Source organism: Megalobrama amblycephala, linkage group LG21 (genome assembly GCF_018812025.1).
Source record: "Megalobrama amblycephala isolate DHTTF-2021 linkage group LG21, ASM1881202v1, whole genome shotgun sequence".
NCBI lineage: Eukaryota > Metazoa > Chordata > Actinopteri > Cypriniformes > Xenocyprididae > Megalobrama > Megalobrama amblycephala.
Genome location: NC_063064.1, coordinates 24,540,249 through 24,566,229, shown reverse-complemented (window position 1 = coordinate 24,566,229; position 25,981 = coordinate 24,540,249). Strand labels below are relative to the sequence as shown.

Below are 25,981 nucleotides of genomic sequence, written 5' to 3'. Positions count from 1 at the left end.
GTAAGTTAATTTGACTGGATGGATTGGTGCAGGAGACTAATAACTGGAGATGTGATGGCAAAAATACATCAGGCCTCTTTCTCTCTCTCTCTCTCTCTCTGGCGTGAGATCCATGGTGGTTTAAAAACTTTGATCTTCTGTGAGGGGATGAAAAGCCCATCTCTTATCACCTGCCTCACTGTTGTCTACTTAACACTTAGCCTTAGACGGAGGGACTGACAGTTTCAAATCCAGTGCAAAAAGAGGCTTTTAAATCAACAAACTTTGGACATTTTTTTAACCACCTGCCGTTCTAAAAGTGACACTTGGCAATTCAAGCATGACGGCACGTTACATGAGTTCAATTGTAGGAAAGGGTTTCACTGTATACATCATACAATGTTCGTCTTAACCGATACATGTCTTAGCTTTAAAGGAATGGTTTAAAGCACCAGGAATAAAAAACAATCTGTCATCATTTACACTTTTTAGAGAGAGAAAAGTCTTTTGAAGACTTACATTTAAAGGGATAGTTCACCCAAAAATTAAAATTGTGTCATCATTAAAGGATTAGTTCACTTCTGAATGAAAATTTCCTAATAATTTACTCACCCCCATCATGCCGTCCAAGATGTTTATGTCTTTCTTTCTTCAGTTGAAAAGAAATTAAGGTTTCTGAGGAAAACATTTCCGAATTTTTCTCTATATAGTGATCGTCAGTGGAGGACACCAGGTTGAAGGTCTAAATTGAAGTTAAAGTGCAGATCCAAAGCGCTCTACACGATCCCAGCCGAGGAAAAGGGTCTTATCTACTGAAACGATTGGTAATTTAAAAAAATGTATATACTTTTTAACCGCAAATGCTCGTCTTGCACTATAGCTCTGCGATGCGCCACGCATTACAAAATCTTGGATCTCGGATGACATGGGGCTGAGTAAGGGTGTTTTCACACCTATGGATCATTTGTTTTGTTCTGAAACAGGGACTAAATTTGCTACAATGTTGCATTTTCTTCTTGGTTCGGTTCGCTTTCACACAGGAACATTTCAAAGCGTACCAAAATGCATTTATGGAAGTCATATAACTTATTGGTCATCCACAACGATTGACAAGTTCGCTCCATGAGTTTATTGTGTCTGTATTTGTAAATGTTGAGACACACGCAAACATTATACGAATGTAGCCGTCATTCCCACTGTTAAATTATATACTACATTCATATTAATGGATGTCCCAGTCTTGTTAAGTAGGGTGTGTCAGTGTGTCGAGACCATATATGAATGTTATAATGAAGCAGAGCGGGAAAAAGGCTTTGTCGGGACAGCATTCTCGTACGGAGAAGTGCAATTACACAACATTTAAGATGAAGAGGCGCTTGTTGGTTTTCAACTGTGGTAAATAATGTGCTCACTCACAGAATCAGACACTACTGCTTTTTATATCACATTTCCCATTATGAATTATGATATCATTTGGTTCGTTGGTCCGTTAACTGGGTCGGTTTGCTTTCACATCTCAAGCGACCGCTCCAGTTTGTTTGAAAGCTAAGGGTGTTTTCACACCTATGGATCGCTTGTTTTGTTCCGAAACAGGGACTAAATTTGTTACAATGTTGCATTTTCTTCTTGGTTCGGTTCGCTTTCACATGGCAACATTTCAAAGCGTACCAAAATGGGTTTAGGCAAGTCACATGCAAGTAAAACTGTCCTCTTATTGGTCAGTTTTCTTTGCGTCATCCATCAAAATAATGATTGACAAGTTCACTCCATGAGATTATTGTGGCTTTAATTGTAACTGTCGAGACACACGCAAACACTTTATAAATGTAGCCGTCTTTCCCGCTGTTAAATTATATACTACATTCATATTAATACTGCGGCAAATTCAAACGCGCGCTCTTTCTCTCTCTCGGTCTGTCTCGAGGTTTCCCAGCGCTGTGTAGCAGGCGACCTGTTGTCAGCGTGTCGAGAGAGACTATATATATTTTATAATGAAGCAGAGCAGGAAAAAGGCTTCGTCGGGACAGCATTCTCACACGGAGAAGTGCAATTACACAACAGAGGCGCTCATTGGTTTTCAGCTGTGGTAAATAATGTGCTCACTCACAGAATCAGACACTACTGCTTTTTATATCACAGTTCCCGTTATGAATTATGATGTAATTTGGTTCGTTTGTCCGTTAACTGGGTCGGATTGCCTTCACATCTCAAGTGAACCGCTCCAGAGTTCGTTTGAAAGCGTACCGAGACCACCTCTTCAAGCAGGTCTCGGTACGCTTATTTGGTCCGCTTTTAGTGCGCACCCGAGTGCGATTGCTGCTTTCACACCTGCCCAAACGAACCGCACCAAAGGAGAAAACGAACTCTGGTACGATTCAATCGAACTAAATGAGGCAGGTGTGAAAGCACCCTAAATTATCAGGAAATTTTCTTTCAGAAGTGAACTAATCCTTTAACTCACGCTTCTATAGTATTGGGGGGGAATACTGTGGAAGTCATTGGGGTCCATCAACTGTTTGGTTACCAGCATTCTTCAAAATATCTTTTTTTGTGTTCAGCAGAAAAAATAAATTTATAAAGGTTTGGAACAACTTGAGGGTGAGTAAATGACGACAGAATTTTTTGGGTGAAAAAAGTTGATATTTAATGGAAAAATCACTAATGTGATCATGAATGAGATTTCGGCACTTCATATAAATTCAGAAGATTTAGAATATAGCTATGATTCATATGGACTAGTTTTTTGGTGTTATTTTGTCCTTTTTGGAGCTTTATATGGAAAATAACCACAAAGATTGAAAATATCAACTTTATATTCTACGAAAAAAATAACAGAATCAATATTATTCCTTTCACAGATTTTGGTTTAATCTCAAAACAGTACTTTAATTTTCATGCATGTACCACATAACAGTTTTTATAACATTATAAACAGAATCAACAGGCAGTCTGAGAGAAAAAAAAAAAAAAAAAAAGAAAAAAAAAAATCACAAAAACATTTTTTCCACAGCTCTCTTCTCCCCCTTTCCTCCAAGTGTGAAATAACACTTCGCCTGTCCGTGAACCTGCTGCTTGGGGTCAAATGTAAACAGCATACACACAGCTGTTTGATTTCAAACCTTCAAAAAATGCCATCGCCGTGGCGACTGACCTGTTATGATTCAACTGTGAAAGCCCGTGATTGGCCAACTGCCGGAGGCTCTGCTATGTGTTTTTGTTTGAATAAACCAGCTGGCACGCGTCGAGGTGAATGAATGCATGAGGCCCCTCAAACACACACACACACACACACACTTACTTTGTGGGCAGGACTCATCTGTTGACATAACGAAAGACTAAGGGCCCTGGCTATTCAAACGCTGGGGGCGTGTAGATGTAAGGAAATGCTGCCTGAATTATCTGTTAGTGCGTATTGTTTCTGAAAACAATGGCAGGCACGAGTGACCTAATTGTCTGAGTGAAAGCGAGACATAAGGCACTCCGTCCCTTCTATTCAGCATCACTCACCATAATGCCAAAGTATCCATTCAAATAAAAGTAAACATATATATATATATATATATATATATATATATATATATATATATATATATATATATATCACAAGTAATGTATTGGCTACCAGGACATTAATACTGCTATTAATACTCCCATTATAACTGTGTGAAGCTATTATAAATGCATAACGGCCTTGATTTAAATGTCAACACAAACATACAAAATGCCTGTACATAAAAAAAATATCATATGCACTGTAAAAAAAAAAAAAAAAAAAAAAAAATATATATATATATATATATATATATATTAGTAAACTAAACTTTATTTATTTATTTTTTTATATTTATATTTTATATTTACAGAGTTTATCCAATCCAATGTATCTGAATTGGCAAATAAAAAAAATAAAAAAATGAAGTTATCTCAACTTTTGGGCGTAAGTCAACTCAGAAAAGCCCATGCAAACAAAGAAACAAAATATAATGAGATCATATTTTTATAGTGTGAATGAATGAATGAATGAAAACAGTGGAAACAGTGCAAGGTTTTGAAATTAATAAGGCACTTAAATATTTGCATTGCATGAAAATAAACACTGGATTTAATAATACTGTATAGATATCCACTTTGTATATTAGCATAACTATTATTTAATGTTACGTTGATGTTACGATATTAAAGGGTGCTAAAGAATTAAAAATAAAATCTCAAAAAATAACCTAAACGGATTGTGTTTATGCATCAAATGAATAATTTGGGGATTTCAGATCAAACCTGTGAGAAAAAAACATGATCATATGATGGTGGGGAAGAGAAAAGAGTAATTGTATGAGAGGGCATAAAGGAGAGAGAGTATTTTCATCACAATGTCGCCCATATGTTAGACAGTAACATTTACTGCTTCAGATTGGAGCGACTGGGATGTGGGTGTGTGTGTGTGTGTAAGTGTGTTTGCGTGAATTATGAGCACAGTGGAGGCCACACAGGCTGAGCGCGGCAGCCATAAAAAATTGGTCATAACGGCATAGCGAGCTCTCCCCACGGCAGGGAGCAATCTATTTGGTGTGTATTTGTGTGTACAGTTGTGACAGTTGATGATTTTCCTGCCGATATTACCTGGGTGTAAAACAGATGTCAGTCTAGAGATAGGTGGTGGATGAACAAGATGAAATCCAAATATGGTTAGAACATGCAATCATGGGAAACAGCTTAGAGGTTTCTGTAAAACAAGAAAGGTACTGTTAGAAAATGAGCCGGTTGTGGCGGCATGTAATTTGCATGTGACAACAGGCTTCAGTATTACTTTAGTTTGAAATGAGCTATGTTTTTCTTTCAACCAGATATAATATTTGTTTCACAATATGTAAAATATGACATTACGCTACTGTCACAAAATAAAAGTTTGTGTTTGTATAATATGTGTTTGTACTGTATATATTTATTATGTACACACACACACACACACACACACATAAATCATTAGTCACTCTTAATTTTAATTTTTCATCTTTTTATGATAGATTTTCATAGTTTAGGATTGAAAGTGTGGAGGTCTGGGACAAGGGTAAAGCAATAAAAACACACACATAGAAATCATTTAAAAAGTAGCAAAAATAAACGAATAAATAAATCAATTTCCAAGACAGTTTTAATTTGGCCATCATGTTACAAAGAAAAAGTTGAAATCTGTTAGTTTTAATAAAAATCATCCCTCGGACATAAAAGTGCCCGTATAGGTTAAGAAACACCCATATAAAAAAAATGACTGTTTCGCTCCATCTTGCTCCAAAAATATCCCGGCAATAATGATTTGGTAACATAAATCTTGTTTGGTGACACTTTGCACATCAGGCAATAAACGACCTCTGTGTAACAGAGCCAACAGTTGGGACCTTCCAGAGGAAAAGCTCTGATGGAATAACAGCACTCATGCATAAAAGAGAGCAATCACTCACTCCATCTCTCTCTGACAGTCTTCAGTTATGGGCCCTGAGTAATCTCATTTCGTTTATCATCAAATATCAAATTTCTCTCTCTTATTGGCAAAGCCACACACTGACGGAATTACTGGCATATATAGGGCCCCAAAATATCACAGCCTCTTTATCCAAGGGTCTCTTGACACCAAATGTCACCCTCTAACTTTGTTACGACTTTAAATATTACAGTGGCCCAGTGCTCTGGGACTTCTCCGCAGCTGCAGGTGTTTATTTTATTTATTTTTTTATAAATTTAAGCAAGAGAGTGAGATAAAGAGTTTGAAGGGTTTGTATCAAGGTGTCACGTTGTGACACTGAGCATCTGTGATTTTAACAACATGAAAGTTCTTTGAGCTGCAAAGTTCACAAAGAGAGACACAGAGAAAGCAAGAGATTACACCGAATGAACAGAGAGATGAGACAAAGTGACGCTGAAAAATCAGAGATGAAGAACCCAAGTTCACAGACTGATGTGATTTCGTTATTTTTATTTCAAAGCTTCAGCCGTCTCTGGCTGTACTTTTTTTTTTTTCTTCTTTTTTATTGAATCTTCACAGGTACTTTTTTCTTCTGTTTTAATATCAAAATATTACCAAATGAAATATCTGCTTTTGTTATATCAAGAAACAGAGACCAGGTCTAGTCCTGTTTTGACAGAACTATCCTTTCCCGAGGAGCTCAGGTAGATTCACATTTCACTATATGTGTGTGTGTTTCTCTCTTTCTCATTTTATATATATATATATATATATATATATATATATATATATATATATATATATACACACACACACACACACACACTATATTGTACACTATATTGGGACACCCCTCCAAATCATTGAATTCAGGTGTTCCAATCACTTCCATGGCTACAGGTGTATAAAATCAAGCACCTAGGCATGCAGACTGCTTCTACAAAGATTTGTGAAAGAATGGGTCGCTCTCAGGAGCTCAGTGAATTCAAGCGTGGTACCGTGATAGGTTGCCATCTGTGCAATAAGTCCATTCATGAAATTTCCTCACTACTAAATATTCCACGGTCAACTGTTAGTGGTATCATAAAGTGGAAGCAATTGGGAACAACAGGAACTCAGCCACAAAGTGGTAGGCCACGTAAAATCACAGAGCGGGGTCAGCGCATGCTGAGGCGCACAGTGCGCAGAAGTCGCCAACTTTCTGCAGAGTCAATAGCAACAGACCTCCAAACTTCGTGTGGCCTTCAGATTAGCTCAAGAACAGTGTGTAGAGAGCTTCATGGAATGGGTTTCCATGGCCGAGCAGTTGCATCCAAGCCTTACATCACCAAGTGCAATGTGTCGGATGCAGTGGTGTAAAGCACGCCGCCACTGGACTCTAGAGCAGTGGAGACGTGTTCACTGGAGTGACAAATCACACTTCTCTGTCTGGCAATCCGATAGACAAGTCTAGGTTTGGCAGTTGCCAGGAGAACAGGACTTGCCTGACTGCATTGTGCCAAGTGTAAAGTTTGGTGGAGGGGGGATTATGGTGTATGTTTCAGCATACCAAGACATTTTGGACAATTTCATGCTCCCAACTTTGTGGGAACAGTTTGGGGATGGCCCCTTCCTGGTCCAACATGACTGCGCACCAGTGCACAAAGCAAGGTCCATAAAGACATGGATGAGTGAGTTTGGTGTGGAGGAACTTGACTGGCCCGCACAGAGTCCTGACATCAACCCGATAGGACACCTCTGGAATGAATTAGAGCGGAGACTGTGAGCCAGGCTTTCTCGCCAACATCAGTGCCTGACCTCACAAATTGCGCTTCTAAAAAATTGTCAAAAATTCCCTTAAACACACTCCTAAACCTTGTAGAAAGCCTTCCCAGAAGAGTTTAGGCTGTAAAGGGTGGGCCAACTCCATATTAAACCCTACTGATTAAGAATGGGATGTCATTAAAGTTCATTCTACTAACTATAAGTAACTTTGAGTTGCAACAACATGTCAACTAACTCTCATTACAGTATTGTAGACTGTTAGTGTTCAAGTGGTGAAGTTGACATGTAGTTATACAAAATAATAACTAATGAGAGTTAGTTGACATGTAGTTGCAAAGTTATAGCTAGTAGAATGTCTAAAGTGGACAATTGAAATAAAGTGTTACCTATAAATCAATCAAACAGCAATTAATTTGCAATAAGGTTGTGACATATCTTTATTCAGGCTATGGCATGTATGCACTGCTGCTAAATTAAAACTAAACAATAATATAACGAAATTACACCAATTTTTAACTGAGGTTGTCACTCCGAAAGCTTCACTAAGTGGCAATAGTTCTCTGAAACAAGCGTCCTTTGTACCAAATACCCAAATGGCCATTACCTTCAAAAGAGTCAAACAGCAGCCCTACGGCAGTAGTCAAAAAAGATTTTTAACAGCACTTCTGGGCCAACTGCTCCATGTAATCCAGAGATGACTGATTCGGACAGGAATTAAATTACCACACAACCCTGCTGTTGATTCAAACACACATAGGTGGTTTGGCCAGGGATTTTTTCCTGTGTGGTAGGAGAAAAACATCAACATTTCTGATTCAGAAGGCAAGAAAATCACCAACTGAGCCTGTAAATGATGCAATTACATCACATGTAAAATTAATTATCATCCGAATAGGGTTACAGACATTTTTTTTTTTTTTTTTTTTTTAATCCCATCCAAATCCATCTTGGTTAACAACTGATAGCTCAAACACTGCTTGCTTTCCATTCAACATACACTAGTGTTCAAATGTGTGGAGTTAGTGTATGTTTATTGAAAGAAATTACTATTTTTATTCAGTAACCGACCCAAACTTTTGGATGGTATATGTATACGTAAATCAATATTTCCCAATGTTAGAATTATAGCACATACATAAGTTTATTTCAATGTGTTTTGCGACGCGTGCATCCTTGACCTTCCGTAATGCCCACATCCAAACATCAAACACTCCGATCATCCTAAAAACTAGAGATCTCATTACCATCTGAATCAGTACATAAAACCTCAGGCATCCTGTTAATAACTGCAACTCAAACAACATTTGGAAAACTAATCCTGCTTATGATTTCAATACACACATCTCTCCTGACAATAAATGTCTTCATATATTAGCTCATTACATCCATGTTCAAGCTCCATTACACATAACACACTACACATAATTACATATGAACAATTTTTGCTCTTTAGCTCAGAGAAATATGTCTATTACAGCAGTTTCATTACTACGAGCGTCTGCTCATCAATTCAATCTGCTGGAATAATTAGAAATGATCTAGGTATTACTTCGATTTACAGCGAGAGAAAGAGGGAGAGAGGAAAAGGCAGAAAATGAGAGAAATCAGTATTGTGTGCTGTGTACACATGGATTTATGTAGCGTCTGCAGGAACAGGTGGAGAGAGCGTTTTGAGCCCTGTGGTGAACTGCGCTGCATTGTTTTATTGGGTAGGAAAATTAAAATCTGTGACTGGAAAACTTTGAGACTGCTAGAAAGTTTGGATATATATAACCTAACCATTTCAGAAGGAGAATGAAAATGAAAGTTCTCAGAAAACAATGAAAATGCACATCGACCTTGGTAGAAAAATGGTAAACAAAACATGACATTGGTTCATTTGCACTGACGGTTCAACAGAGTTCGAGCTCCTTGTATCCAAGATTTGCAGTATGGGTGCTGGAACCGTGCCTACTGTATTGCTTTGGCAACACCTCATTAAAACATCAGCAAACATACATTCACACACATCACTTACTGTACAACACCATCTCACAGAAACATGGAGAAAGGTGGTTCTCATTAACTAACCTTCAGAAAGGTACAAAATTTTCACATTTTTTCAGAGAAAGTGCCCCCGTCCTTTTCAAAGTTAGAAGTAAAATTTCAGCCATTTTGCAGTCATTTCCACTATTTTTTTTTTTTTTTTTTTGTCCTTTGCCATGCAAAAACATGTCAGCTAACCAGAAAGTGCAAAATGATTCATGTTTCTGATTGGCTAAAAATAAGTGGCCTCGGACACTTTCGGGGTGCTTACACTTGCTTACTTAATGGATAGTATTCAATGACAAAACCAAGTACACACTACCGTCCAAAAGTTTGGAGTTGGAAAGATTTTTTTTAATGTTTTTGAAATAAGTCTCTTATGCTCACCAAGGCAATTTAGATTTATTTGGTCAAAATAGTAAAAACAGTAATATTGTGAAATATTATTACCATTCAAAACAACGGTTTTCTATTTTAATATATATTAAAATGTTACATGATCCTTCAGAAATCATGTGAAACTGATCAGTGAAATTAATTAAATGAAATGAGTTTGTTTCACTCAAATAATAATGAAAGTTCATTGTACTAAATAGAAAAAGTTGTGTGAACTTAAAATTTGATTGTATTAAGCTGAACTTCATATGATTGAGTTGCAGCAGATTTCTAATTCCCAGCATGCTTTGGGTCAGACTGTATACGTTTTTGTGAGTTTTTGCACAAGATTAACATAGGAAGACATAAGTTAGTGTTTAATGTTGTGTTATATTGGGATTTACAGGGGGTTCTGTTATGTTAGTTTTGTAGGGTTTCCACTGTGGTGAATGTGGTTAGGTTGAGGATGGGCTGCAAAACTTTTAAGACCATTTATACTGTATGTTTCAAGTACACATGCAAGTATATATTGATAGTCTCTTTGGTAGTTATAATAGCACGTGTTATTTGCTTTCTATCATTTAACCATGAAGATCTGAATGTGATGTTTATGTAAATGAACTGTATGCAATTAACATTATGATGAGTGGGGTGAGGCTGAGAACGATGCCAGTGACATGACTATTAATGAGAGACACCTGTGCACCAAACTGGCCTTGCTCCGCTTCCATGGCTCTTGGCCCCACCCCACTTGTTAGAAAAATTTTAAGTTCTACTAACTTAACAAAATGAGTTAGTTTACTTAAATGTTTTGAGTATTCTGAACTTATTGAGTTTTACATTGCTCCTGTTCTGTCATCATTTGGTGCCAATGTTAGGTTTCGCTTAGTCTTGTTTAACTATTACTTTGAACTTAAACAATTTACGGCATAAACATTTACGACACAGTTGTTAAGACTTCGTTCGATTTGTTACCTGAATTCAAACTGAATGAATACAATAAACTTAAAATCTTTAAGTTGAGTTTACTCTAAAGATTGACTAAACCAACACTAAAATATAAGTGACTTTAACTCAATATATATGAGTTTAAAGTACTCATACTTATTGGTTTTAAAACTTAAATGGTTTACAGCAATCAGTTTCCTTAAATGGTTTGAATTACCGTAACTTATCAGGTTTTACAGTGTAATATTCTGATTTGCTGCTCAAGAAACATTTCTTATTATCAATGTTGGAAACAGTTGTGCATCTTAATATTTTTGATACATTCTTTAGGATTCTTTGATGAATAGTAAATTCAAAAGAAATTTGAATTTGAAATAGAAATCTTTTGTTATATTATATATGTCTTTACTGCCATCAACTGAATGCATTCTAGCTGAATAAAAGTAGTCATTTCTTTTGGATGGTAGTGTAAACTTTACTTTTCCCAAACAGATGTCCATATACAGAAATTGGAGAGCCCACAATCAACACATGAATAGTATAGCATGGGAATTTATAGCCATTCTGTGTTGATATACAGCCAAGTTTAAATGGAATGATAGCAACTGGATCCATCATTACACATAAAGTGAATAAGTATAAATATGCCTTTTTTTTTTTTTTTGCTGTTTACAGGTCCTAGGACTGTCATAAAGACAGGTGCAATTTCTCAAGACACCTACATCAATGATATCTGATATGAAGGGACATTTTATGTGTGGTATTCCAAAGAAAATAAATAAAAATAACATAAAATAAAAACTGCCCTCCATCCACTAAATTTCTGAGGATGATTGCATCAGAAACTGTTCAAAATAAAAATTGGCATTTATGAAGCACAACTCAAAACCGACCACAGCGATCTGGTCTCATCAGCTTCATACACTTCAATTTACTCAAGAAGCGGGTCCGCTAAAGACTTTATTATGCACAGAGGTTATAGAGAAGGTGAAAAGAAATGTGTTTTTGTCTTTCCCTCCGTAGTTAATAGGAGTAATACGTGCTGAATCACTGATGAGACTCTCTAACCTCTTGCTCACAACATAGCAAAATCACAGTGACATTCTTATAAAACGCTTTCTATTTCTCCCTCCATTCTTATAAGACTTCACCTGTTCTTTCTCATACGAACGTGCTTTATCTGCCCTTCTGAAATGCATGCCGTAGGTATTTCCCTCAACGAAATACAATTAGCCAAACTAGATTTTGTGCAAGTCCCTAAAAAGCGGAGCTCGTCACGGATAATTTACACTATGGGTGTTTTCTTCATTAATCTTGGCCAATTTTATTAATGGGAATGAAAAGCTAAATAATGGAAATATAATTGGCTAAATTGACAAAGAAGCATGGGGCACCTACAGAGAGGGGAATGGGGAGCCACTGGTGCATTTAAGCCAGACTTGACTTCCCCTGTTCGAAAAGTCATCGACTTTGCACACATGCACACAGAGTTTTCCAATACTAATCAAACAGTCAAACACATTTTTGCCCCTCCTCTCTCTCTCTCTCTCTGTGCAGGCATATGACGAAAGGGCCGGCAACAGGCCTACAAGTTAGAACAAGATATGTGGTCTTTTAACCAGATCCCACGCAGTGAACTCTGATAGCTGAGGGTGGCTTCACACGATTTGGTGTAATTGTGATCTACGACCACGCGATTGAAAAACCGCAAGTCAATATCGCAGCTGGGCGGTACTGGGATGAAGCAAATTACGGAGTTTAGCTTTCCACAGATTCTGGAACCAAATAAATGTGGGGGAAATAGAGACTTGGACCTTGGCGCTGGGCTGTAAAAGTGGGAGAACAAACGAGGAATGATCAGATTCCATCCAACATTGGCGATAAACACGCTCTTTGCTTCATTTTAAAAACAATAAGAGGACCAAATCGTTTTCCTGCGTTACCCTGCAATTTGCAGCGAGCAGTTTCAGGGATTAACGTGTGATTTGACACCCGTGAGCTGGAATAAGTGGTCGGTCTCCATGGTGAGCAGAACTCTGAGGAGTTCAGAGAAAGCACGCCTCCATGCCAAGCGCTGCTGTTAAATCTACCCACCCAATATAGAGTTCAGAATGGAATTAGTCTACAGTATGTACATAATAAGCAGTTTGACAATTTTTATTTAATTTAATGCCAGCAGCCCCCTTGGAGAGCTTAAGGGGAAATCTCAGGGAAATTTATTTTAGGGTACAGATTCTCTACGAACAAAATTGCAGATAAGGGGACTTAAAGTGCTTTTATGTTGCCCCCAGGCCTTGATTAAGTGGTTAAGAAGTAATATGTTCTCTTATCATGCACTGAATAGTGTGTCTTTGGTGTGGGAGGTATGTGTGTTTCAGTAGGACGGCAGCATTTCATAACCACAAACTGACTGTCAAATTACCTGTGTGAGAGACAGCTTGATTTTTAGTTTTATTTGTTCGCATCACATGAACAACACTTTCAAGGGTAACAAAATTACTCATTACAAAATGTCATTATGTTAAATTGTTACTTTGTATAATAATGGATCAAGTTTCCTGTGCACCAAATAAGCATATTAGAATGATTTCTGAAGGATCATGTGACACTGAAGACTGGAGTAATGATGCTGAAAATTCAGCTTTGTATAAATATATTACATTTTAAAATATATTGTTTTTACTGTATTTTTTTATAGGTAAATCATACAGCCAATATATATATATATATATATATATATATATGCTGTGGACATGTTTCTAACCCAACTGCATTCAATGACACCACAAAAAGGCGCATTTCCTGACAATGTATACTGCTGCTCTGAGGCAACACCCAAATTCTGTTGTTTTGTCAGCTACAAATAATGAGTACAACTGGATTTAGCTGAACTCTGATCATTATCGTTTATGAGCAGTATTTTTAAGCTTTTACAACATAAATCTCGAGGTGGGGTGGAAGAAAACTTTGTTGCACTCTGTACATCACTGATAACCATCACACGCACTCAAAATAAGCATTGCACTACAATACTGCCAAACAATGGGAGTATTTCAATTGTGTGCATTAGTGTGTTTCAAAAACATCAACAAGAGAATGTGGGAAAGGTGAAAGTGTATGTCCAATACATTTCCCCTTAGACAGCATTCTAGAGGTGTGTGTGTCTGTGTCAGGGCTTTTCTCATGGGGTGCGTCAGAGGGCAGTGGTGTTAATTACCTTGCCACACTGCGACGTCAGCAAAACATCCTCATTGCTTTTAATTGGCCCATAGTGTCCTCTCTAATCTGTTCATTAGGCTCTGATCTAAGCATGCTAGCTGCTACGTTAACACCACACCGGTACACGCTGCAGAGGGCAAGAAATTACTGACCCACAGCAGAAAAATGTTGAGCATATATGTAAATTACATGCACACACTTAAAGGGATGAAAATTCTGTCATTAATTACTCCCCTTCATGTTGTTCCAAACACGTAAGACTTTCAATCATCTACGGAACACGGATCTTTTTGATGAAATCTGAGAGCTTTTTGGCCCTCCATTGACAGCTATGCAACTGACACTCTCAAGCTTCAAAAAGTTCATAAAGAGATTGTAAAAATAATCTATGAATTGAGTGGTTTAGTCCTGAAGAGACACAATCACCTTATATGATGAACGGTTTGAATTTAGGCTTTTATTCACATATAAACATTGATCACCTCACACATCATGCGAGAACCAATGAGGTTCATTCTCATGTGTTACGGAGCACATTTGAGCTTCTGCAAGAGGTTTGTTCTCACGCGTCAAGCAAGTTCTGATCAAAGCATAAATTCAGTTTGTTCATCATATAAAGTCTCTTCGGAAAATTTGGACTAAACCACTCAATTCATATGGATTAGTTTTACAGTCTCTTTATGAACTTCTTGAAGCTTCAAAGTGTCAGTTGTGTAGCTGTCTATGGAGGGGCAGAAAGCTCTCAGATTTCATCAAAAATATCCTTATTTGTGTTCTAAAGATGAACGAAAGTCTTACAGGTTTGGAACGACGTGAGGGTGAGTAAATGATGACAGAATTTTCATTTTTGGGTGAACTATCCCTTTAATTAAAATATAAATAAATAAAAACAAATCTGCTTCATTCAGTAGCTATTTCTTTCTTGTTTACTCCTCTCTCAAAATATAAATAAGATACAAGGTTTTTTTTTTTTAAAGCTGATTATCTTTAATTAAGGTAATTTTTCTTACTCCATCTGCAAATATGTAACATCAGTGATAAGAAAGAAAAAAAATTCCCAACGGCATAAGAACTTCATTTAAGATATAGTCTATATCTATAGACAAAAATACTGTAAATATAACTGTGGTCAAAATGATTTATTAAAAACACAGGTATACAACAGGAAAGCATGACAGTTTCAGATCTGTGATTGTAAGCAACATTCTGCTGGTATTGTGGTGTTGGTTTGTCACACGTAGAAGTGATCAAAAAGAGACTTTGCTTTCACATTGTGTTAGACAACACAATGAAAAGAAACCTAACAATAGACTGAGTCAAGTCTGACGCGTACAAAGAGCAATACTGCCAACTATGAGAGGAATTCAATTTAATATGACAAACATTTGAAAGCAGCAATCCATCATCTTAGTCATTTCAATTCTTCTTTTTCAAAAGTTGCACTCAAAGAAAGAGACGAAACGAGCCTCTAAGTTTCAGCAATTCAAGAGCGATATGTCCGGATCCTCTTTGAACAAAGAAGCTTGCCTTCGCCATAATAGGTAGTCGAGCTTGACAAAGTGGCGTGTCAGACTACCTCAGTGAGAAATATATCTTAAACATGATATTTCATTGGGAATACAGTCTGGGAAGAGTCTTTACCTGTCCTATTACAAGAGTCTTGTGGGGATTCAATTAATTTCTTTATAACTTTTGAAACTTCCGCCTGAGTGGTGCATGAATGTTAACTCTTGTGGCAATGAAAACAATAGATGATTTAAGTGAAAGTAGGTCATTTCCTTTTTCTATTTGTGGCTCATAGAACAAATGTGCCTTCGGATTATAGCAAACTGCTAAATAGGGTTAGATGTGAAATATACTCTTAAGCTCAAAGTTTTTCTGAAGAATGGAGAGTTCTGAAAAAAGTAACTTTGAAATCCCACAACTTAATTTTTCTCTTGGGGGATTTCAGTGCTTAAACACGACAAACATTAGCCGTTAGATGTATGTAATTAATTCAGAACATGTAACGGGCCAATTATAGATTTGTTTTGCTTTTATTTTGTCTTTGTCTCCAAGAAGGTGCACAACATGTCCCATTTAACAGGATTTCTACCCCCTCCCTTGAGTTGCATTCATGTTATTATTCCCAAGCTAGAGCCAAGTCTTAAGGCATTTCATTTTTCTTTAGGAGGCGAGGGGGTAAACCCAGGCCAGGGGGTGCTGGGGGATTTTGGCTCCCCCCATTGGGCCTCATAATTTGAGCTTGAAACCTCAGAGGTCAGCCTGAATAATGGACTCATCCTCAATAAAATGGGCCATGTCTGGAGCCTAGAAATGACTGGGGAATTCAAAGGAATATGAATAGGTACTTGTATTGCGAGAAGGACGCTAATAACTGTGGAACCGATGTACAATTCAACATTCGGTTCCGTTTAGTCATTCAGTTTCAGGACAAAAATACCTAATTAACTATTTATATCATTCAACCTACTAATTAAAAAATGCTGATTCATTCAAGCACATGCTAATGACTGTTGTTATGAATAAGTCATTGATTCATTTTCTGAAAAGATTCATTCTAGACCAAAACAAGTAGTGAGTCATGGAATCAAACACTCAACTGATTCGTTCAAATCACCACCTGTGTTCATTATTAAAAATATTCAACTGTCTGGCATTCTCTCTCTCTCTCTCTCTCTCTCTCTCTCTCTCTATATATATATATATATATATATAGAGAGAGAGAGAGAGAGAGAGAGCAGAGGTCGCGTTATTAGACTTTTGCACAGTCCGTCATTTTGATGGACAGGGTCGTAAAAATTCTGTCATACTCTATTATTACCCATCATTTTAATTTTTATATTTTAGTGATAATAAGCTATTTAATAGGCGTTTTTGTTCACAATTCATTTTTATTCACGAATTTACAGGACAAGCATTTAGGCTAGATTATGTATATTTCACTGTCACTTTTCAGGTTTCATGATGAAATTTTTCCAATACATCACAATAAGCTTTGTGCTTTGTTACTTTTGATATGAAACAAAGTCTCAGCTTTCAAATTCTGTCCATTTTATCACAAAATTCAAACAATAAATACCCTTTTGGCGCTCTTTATCTGGCGCGAGAGATCACCGCAGTGCCTCAGTACAAGCGAGCAGAACGACAGTGAACGCGATCATCCCTTCTTCTTTAGCTACTAACGTTACATTACAGAACGAAATGAACATAAGAAAATACGTTGAAATATACAGTACAACTTACCGAAATCCGTATCATGTCTCTTAAGTAATCGCTCAATCAGTGTTTCATCCTTGGAAAGACGGAAATAAAACAGCTTGTAAACATTGGCTGCGTCCGAAAACTGGAAAATGCTGCCTTCTGAGGACACATTTCAAGATAGGAAGGCATCAAGGCACGTCCGAATCCAATGTTAGCTTCACTTCCTGTCTCATGAGATACCTTCCTCAGATCGATTTTTGAAGGAAGCATGGATGTATCCTTAGCTGCCTTTGATATCCCACAATCCTGTGCTTTCCATTCTGTGACAGTTGAGCTAGAAAAATAAAGATGGCGTCCGAAAGTTGCGTTTGCTGCTCAGTGTATAAATGTACGATTTTGACCAACATATTTCAATTTTGATATCATTTATATCGAGAAATTACTACTGTAATAATTAAATATTTGTTTAGCTCTTACCAAAGCTCGCGCTATATTGCTGTAGATCATTAAACTGTTACGCTGCCTCAGAAGTCTGTCCGAAATCAATTTCGTGAGGTGCCTTCATGCACAAACGCTGCCGTACAAGTCATTCTCTTATAAGACAGCGAGGCAGCAAGACAGCTACCTAGGTTTTCGGACGCAGCCATTGACACGTAACTCAGAAAAGTCATTCGTTGACCATTAACTTGATAGTCAGCAAGAGTGCACTCGCCACCAAGTGGACAGGGGTGGGAATTACAGTTGCAAGTTACAATAGACCCTCAGTATAATCTGTCAAACTGATGGATGGCTTTCAGATTTTTCCCTCACTGCTAAAAATTTCAGGATCGGAGGTGCCATTTTTTGGGGCAAAGCAGATATGTGAATTAATATTGGATACAGGTTTGAACTGAATACATATATAAATTTATATATAATCTCTCTAATCACCAACACAACACCTGTCAACAGAGTAAACTTTTTATCAAAAATTTGCCTACACCACAATCAGGCTTGATAGTGCACTAATTTGATTCTGAAAGCTTATTTTTTTAGATGGTTACCTGTGTATTAAAGACATTATTTATATTTAAAATTATTATAATATATACAGTATATATATATATATATATATATATATATATATATATATATATATATATATATATATATGAATAAATTATGAATTATTATATAATATTATATGCATCTGATGTATACACGTTAGTGGGTAAATAAGTATTTCCAGAAGAATGAACCCTTCAATGCAATTTGGAAACATCAATCACACACGTATGAACTTTTCTTGCTGTCCTCCTATAAGTGAATAAAATATTTCTCTTCATTATTTCTTTTAAATTAAAATGCACTGAGTGCAGTTTTTCACATTTGACAAATGTGAAGAATTTTCATGATAAATTATTCACCTGAAGCATTCTGTTTAAAAAGAAAAAAATTTCACATCTAAAAACAGCTGATGGACACAGATTTTAGTTATGGTTCCGATGTTCCATCAAGCAAACTGTCAAACATAATTACATTTCATCCATTGTTGTTGTAAACTCACCAAATACCTTTTAATTCGGAAGTGACTGACAGGGTGTTTTTTGCACCTGACGCAGGTGATTCTGGTTTTCGTTTAGCCTCTGCAATTCATCTGACGCACATCCACATGTCATGCCGTCTTCTCTCAAACCAGCAGTTTGACAGACCCAGGTATGAAAACATATGACTGCAGTATTTGTCCTATTCTGGAACTGCACTCATTGCTCACCTTCAAGGAGGTAAGCTTTCAGGTTTTGGAGGCCACTTTCCTACAACAGAATACAAAGATTGTGACAGTAATGTTTGCATCTGAGTCAAGCCTGTATTTTCACAGCAATGTCATGTGTATCAATGCACAACAACTGTGTTGAAGGGATAGTTCACCCAAAAATGTCAAAAAATTCTAATGTTTTTTGTGCAAATATTATGCAAATTATTCAGAAACAATCAAACAGCCTTTAGCTTTTCTGTGGCAAACAAACATTATACTGTACTAGCAGTTGTAGTTTCATAAGAAAATGTATGATGAAATAAATACCTTTTGTTTTATTAGCTTAAATTCGACATAAAACTAAAGTCGTGATAGTTTTTTCTTCCCTATTGTGACATATATCTGAATTAAATGGCTTAATGAACAAGAAAAAATGTAGTAAACACAAGCCAGTAAACACATCATCAGAGAAGAGGGAGAGGAAGTTATTTTGAGGGTACATATTGTATGAGGGTACGTGAATTTAAAAAAAGAAAAGAATTGTCAATTTTGATTTTATGGTGACTTTAATGTCACTTAAAGAAAAATACCCATCCATACTGGACATCTGTACAAGTACAGCTTGTGCCGTGAAATACATGTGATGCCTTTCTACATTTAAAATAAATTAATTCTTAGCTTTATCTCATAAATCTGCAATCATACATAACTAAAGCTCACCTGCTTTGTTAAAATGGTGCGAATCTCCACTGATTTTATCGATTTCTGCAGCTTTCTAAAGGTAAATCCATTGACTTTGCAATCAGCTGCAGGCCAGACAGCCAGGTGCGAATCCCTGCATTATCACAGAGCTAATCTCCTTTTACGTGTCCCCCTTCAACCCGGGCAGGGATCCCCCAGCATGCAGGATGAGTTTTGACCAGGACACACTCCGTACTGATGGAAGGAGAGAATTGAAAGAGAAGAAAGTGAGGGAAAAGAGGATTAGTGGAGCACTGAGCTCAGGACATCTGGGTAGGCCTTTATTAGTCTCGGCATCATCCCACAAAAAGAAGCCGGAAGGGTTGTTTTTCCGAGAGATGATAGGAGAGAGATTCCCAGCATCCTTCAGCGCTACAGGAAAGGATCTGCATAAGCTCTCTACGGAGCCTCAGCGGTATCAGAGGCCACGCTAGGACGTCATGGCTCACAGCGCTAATATGGACCCTCTGAGACACTGTCGCCTCTTGCGAGAGAAGCACTCCAACTGTTTCTGTGTGCTTAAAAACCACTCACCATATAGACTTCTTTGGCAGATTGGCAGATTCTCAGTGAACAGAAATCCAAAGTAAATCTGACTCCAGATCTAAAGCCAATTTCAATTGGTCGATATTATATACTAAACATCAAACGCTTTTGGTTAAAATAGGCCGTATTTAACAGCCACCGCAGAATTTTTCTTAGCAGAACATTGAAGCAAATCTACAAGGGAGATAAGGAACAAATTTAAACTATTTTACCCCTTGTCTGCATCAGACACATATGCTTCCACCCAAAGGTGCGAATTTAAATTTGAAATATCGCATAACACATTTGCGAATAAAGCACTATTTCTACCCAGTCGAAGAGAACAAAATCGCCACTTCCTGATAAATCGGCGCTAAATATCACTAAGAAAAATGGAAGTTGCTGAAATAGAAGCCACATAATAATTTTCATATAAAATAAATTACTTGTACCTCAGAGCATGCAGATGAAATACAATAAACGCTGTAAAAGTGAGTAAAAGCGGTAAACGCGGTAAAAGTGTTTCCATATGCATGTTTTCGCATCGCATATAAATTTTTTTATGCACATTTTTAGAATTTATGCGCATCTTGCCATTTCCATCCAGAGTTTATATTAATGTGATATCCCAAAATAGGTGGATGGAAAATAACTACTGACTTTGGAATAATTCCGTTTTTTTCCAATGAAGTCTCTTATGCTCTGGAAGGCTGAATTTATTTGATTATACAGTAAAGAAATATTGTAAAATATCATTGCAACTGTTTTCTATTTTTTCTATTTTATTCCTATGATGCAAAGCTAAATTTTCAGCATCATTACTCCAGTCTACAGTGTCACATGATCCTTCAGAAATCATTCTAATATGCTAATAACTTAATTATTCCAAAATTTCGACCAGTAGTGTATTCATATATCATACTCTCATCCACAGCGCTCAACGGCGGCCAGCTCTCTGCTGTAGTGAAATGAAAATACAACCAAATCTGTTCTGCTACTGATATACACTGAATTCTGAGTTAAGAGAGTTTTGAACCGCAACTTCTCACACTTTAAGCAAAAACCATACCTTTACCAACACAATCTCATAACCCAATAAGAGATTAAACTCCCCTTAGTCTGAAATCCTAGAATTGCCACTGGATAAAAGCCTCTCCGTTATCTTCTTCACACATCCATGTCTCGTCCGAGTACTGATAATCCAACAACCACTTTCTGTTCCGTCACACACCCGGTAGATGTTTATGAAACCCTGGTTTAGAAGAATGTGATGTACACTTCCTGAGTGTATTTCCCCTCAGTGTGTTAACAGATGGATAAAGGCCATCTTCCTGACTACTGCATTTCCAATATAGATGGATCAATCCCTGCTTATGCACTGCTTATCACAGTAGCCTGCATGAATTTTTGATGGGTCGATATTGCTCTGTTTTGATGGCATAAGTCTGCCGTAATCTACTCTCGGCCATTCAGAGGAAAGTTGTTTTATTCAAAGGGACGGTGGAGTTTCCACCAGTGAAGCTGTGGAAGTTTGTGTGCTCGACCTTGGTGTCTATTTTTGGCTGGCTGTTTTGTTTGATTAAATAAGCTCTGGTATGGCTGTAAGAGGCAATCATACAGAGATTTCTGAAGTGCCTTGAGAGGTCTAGCGAGCAGAGCAGACCCCCACAGACGCTTGAGAGCTGTTATATAGTGAGATTTTTATGTCTTGCCAGAATGTTCCTTGAGTTGAACTGCAGTAATAGAGTTCTGGAATGTTGAATGCTTGTAAATAGACATGTAAACAGAGGCAAATATTTACAGGTAAGTTTAAACAGCAGAAAATGAGGAAAATCAATCAATCATTCAATCAATCAACCAATCCAAACCAAACCAATCAACTTCGCAAAGCCCAAAAATAAAACATTATTTTAACATTTTGTTTTGAGCAGCATTCCTCTAGAACATTCTGTAAAGCTTGTCAGAGTTAGCAACAGTAACCAAGGGGGGTGGAGCATAGCGAAAGGGCGAATGAACAGACGAGTTTAAACAGCCGAGGATGAACAAGTATGGACAAGTTGGGCATAAATAGCTGAAAACAAACAAGTGAGTATGGGCAAGTTGAGAGTAAACTGCTGAAAATGAACAATTAAGTATGAACAGGTGGGACTGAACAAGCGAGAATAAACAGGTGCGTATGGACAGGCGAAAATGGACAATGAATATGGCAAGGGCTTGTACCTTTTTGGTTAGCCACCTTCATGCTCAATTACCTCATCCAACATGCTTGCTATACCTGACAAGCAGCAATTCAGGAGGGAAGACAGGTGGCCAAGGCATTTTTCAGACAGGACAGAAATGTATGCAGGCTTCTCTCGGCTTAGGATGGAATTCACAGTCCCCACCTGAATATCAGCCGGTATCTGTAAAGGAAGGTACAAATTCATGAGACCATTTCAGCATTAAAGCTTGCAAAGGGGTCCTATTATGCTCATTTGCAGGTTCATAATTTTGTTTATGGGTCTAGAATATGTTTACATCATTTAATGTTAAAAAAAAAAACTCCAAACTCCACCTTCCGAAAAGATTCACTGATTCATCTGGCCCCAGACTGTTGTGATTGGCCTACCGCTTACAACATTACACACTGCGTCGGATTTTGCGTACTGTCTGAGTAGGTACTACATTTGAATTTAATTTTACTTCACGGCCGTTGAAAAAGTATGTTCTATATAGTATGAATGCGTGTAGTATGAATGAAATCCTGACGTACTACATCTGCCATGTTGTTACTGTTTCTTTACCTACCAGTGTCAGTTTACGTCCCTTCACTCCATTCACAAATCCTCTCTAGTGGCTTCATGGGATAGCAAAGTGTCCATCGTATGCACATTTCAGAATCTCGCCGGAAGTAGTTTGCATCTGGGTACTTTTTGCCTTCTGTTTTTCGAATACTATGAATTTGGACATACTACTCTGTTCGCATACTGTTTTTCGCATACTATATAGTAGAGAAGTATTCAATTTCGGATGTAGCGTAAGGGTTCGTTTACAAGTTTTCCCTTTGTGTTTTTTGCGTACAGAGGACAACGTTTTTAAAACAATTTCCGTTCACACGGATCCACGAAAATGACTGAAAATGTTGTATTATGCTGCCAGGCCAGTAGTTGGCGATGTCATTTTGTAAAAAAAACACCTATAAACTGAACACGCAATATGCATGCGCGTTTTCGTAGTTTACATGTAGACGATAACTGCATCGTTTCAAAAGATTGCATTTTCAGCCACTCAAAATGCCGTTGTGTAAATGAACGGCCAAAACGCATACAAAGTTGTCTGTTTTCAGATGAAAACAGTGTCATGTAAACGGCCACTAAAGAAAGATGAACATTTAAAAAAAGCATAATAGAACCTCTTTTAAGATAAGATCATTGTATTCAAAGCCACTGCTTTAGAAAAATTCTACAACATGTTGGTTGTCCTATATTACACACTATACTTGCAGTATGAACTTCAAGAGAGTTTTTTTTATATATATATACTTTGACATCTTGGTGATTTCACCCATCATTTTTTATTCACTATCGCAAAATTCATATAAGAAACATGGATGGAAAGTGAGTATAGCTAGTGAGGATGTCAGAAATTGAAGTGACTGAAGCCCAGTCAGTGCTGTCAATCATGACCAAAATCTTAAGATATATCATGCAGGCTGGCATTAAAGAGCACTGATGTTGAAACATCTGCTTTGGCTTTTGCCCACGATCTCCCCGGGGTCATACTGTATAATCTGACAAGCAACCAACATAAGGGACAGATAAAACTGTACAGTACACCGGGCTTAAAGGGTTTTTTTTAGTGCACATGAATCCTGCCATCACTACAGACTCATAAAATGCTCATGAAAACTTTTCAGACGTGTGCAGGGAACATTCTGACAGGGTCAAAGCCATTTAAACGTCTTCATTCTTTGGTTTTGTTGTGGCATTTTGTCAGTTGTCTTTTCTTTTTGCTTCTTCATCTCTCTTTTCTCGCTCTGTCCTCCTCACATTAGAAATGCATAAATAGAAGCACGTTTCAAAGCCTCCCAGTTGTCTTTCTGTCTCTCTCTAGTTCTCAAGGGACAAGGCACCGAGACGAGCTCTACAGGGGCCATAGAACAAGGAGCCGGGAATAAGACTAGAAGGAATTTATAACCGCTGTGAGTTATGGAGCTCTCCAATGTGCTGATGATCAGTCTGCATGGCAGGGTGTTAATTGACCAAGCCAACAGTTCATTTGAAATCTCTTAACTGGTGAACTGTCACATCAGAGGAGTGATCTAATCGAGAGTCCAAAAATTAATTGTCATAAAAAGTAAAAATGAGGTTCAGTGAGTAAATATTTTAACACGATACATGATTTAAATGTAAATGTTAAAATGATAATTTAATACTCGAAAATGATTCTTATATTCAATTAATTATCTTATATTCTTATATTTAAAGAATTTCTTAATAGAAAAGTTACCATCATAAAGGAGTTTCAGCACTGTAAAAAAGAATAGTTGGTTTAACTTAAAAAAGTAAGTTACCTGTGGTTGCCTTAAAATGTTGAGTTTATTGAAAATAAACATTTGAGTTAATACAATGAAGATGATTGGTTTAATCAACAGAAATTCAAAATATTATGTTATCTGAATCACATTAATTTTTGAAGTTGATTTGATGAAAGAAAAAATGCTGTGATAAATCAGGGGAAAAAAAAAAAAACGTAAAAAAAAAAGCTAAATAACCCTCTTGTCAAAAGGGATAAAATTAAATTTATATTTCTTATATTTTTACATTATACCATTCAAAAACTTAGGGTCTTTTTTAATGTTTTTGTTGTTGTTGTTTTGGGAAAAGAAGTCTTTTATGTTCAGTAAGGCTGCATTTATTTGATCAAAATACAGTAAAAAGGGTCATTTTTTGTCCTAAGGCCTTAATAATAATAATAATAATAATAATAAATGATTTTATAACATCATATATCAACATAGTGCAAAATTGTATTCAAATTATGTGTAGAAGTCATTGCTTTGTTAGAGAAAGAACATCCAGAAAAATGAATTTCATTGATGTCATTCGGAGTAACCAATATAAAGGGACCATTTCAGATCAATTCATGCGGTCAATATCATGTGACAGGATGTGACATCATTCAGACACCACATGGACGTAAAGCAAAGCAACTAACTCTCTCTTAACTATTTGAAAAATTCATGTTTTCACTTGCTCATACGCATGTCCCGAACCGCTATAAAACATGGAAAATGTTGTAATATTTTAAAAACTTGTACTAAATATAAAATATTTGATTGTCCTTTTGCTAGCTAAGCAAAGTAACTAACTCTCTTTTAACTATTTGAAAAAGTAATGTTTTCACTTCATGTGCATGTCCCGAAACATCAGGTAATTCGGTACAACCGCTATAAAACATGGAAAATGTTGTAATATTTTAAAAACTTGTACTAAATATAAAATATTTGATTGTCCTTTTGCTAGCTAAGCAAAGTAACTAACTCTCTTTTAACCATTTGAAAAAGTAATGTTTTCACTTCATACGCATGTCCCGAAACATCAGGTAATTCGGTACAACCACTATAAAACATGGAAAATGTTGTAATATTTTAAAAAACTTGTACTAAATATAAAATGTTTTGCTAGATATCAGCCTGTTAGCATTGTTTGAAAATACCAAAAGTGTCATTCAGTAAAGCCGAATTTTTGGTTAAACCGAATGACACATTTTGTCCATCTTGTAAAAAATGACAAACGCAGTGTTAATTGATTACAAAAACCACATAATCTCATATTTAACACTTAAAACTTTAAAAAATTAATTATATCTCCATTATGTTTTTTTTTTACACTTTTAAAAACCTTATTTGTCAATGACCCATTTACAAAAAAGTTTATTTTGGACCCTTTAACCAAGTATAGATGGAAACTATACCATAATGATTGAATTTTAGAATGCTAGGGAAAAGTTAATAAAGCAAAATGTTT

General features: G+C 36.7%; 1 long non-coding RNA gene across 3 annotated transcripts in view; it reads right to left on the bottom strand.

Annotated features, from left to right (window-relative positions):
• Positions 1-3,776: 3,776 nt before the first annotated feature.
• LOC125256821 overlaps positions 3,777-25,981 on the bottom strand; it is a 28,794-nt gene continuing 6,589 nt past the window's right edge. For 2 of the 3 annotated variants that reach the window (XR_007182199.1, XR_007182200.1), the window contains 4 exons: positions 22,226-22,375; positions 19,428-19,643; positions 18,526-18,765; positions 3,777-4,699 (listed from right to left, as the gene is read on the bottom strand). This is a non-coding gene — a long non-coding RNA (uncharacterized LOC125256821). The remainder of the gene's footprint in view (positions 4,700-18,525; positions 18,766-19,427; positions 19,644-22,225; positions 22,376-25,981) is intronic. The other variant, XR_007182201.1, reaches the window with a different exon arrangement.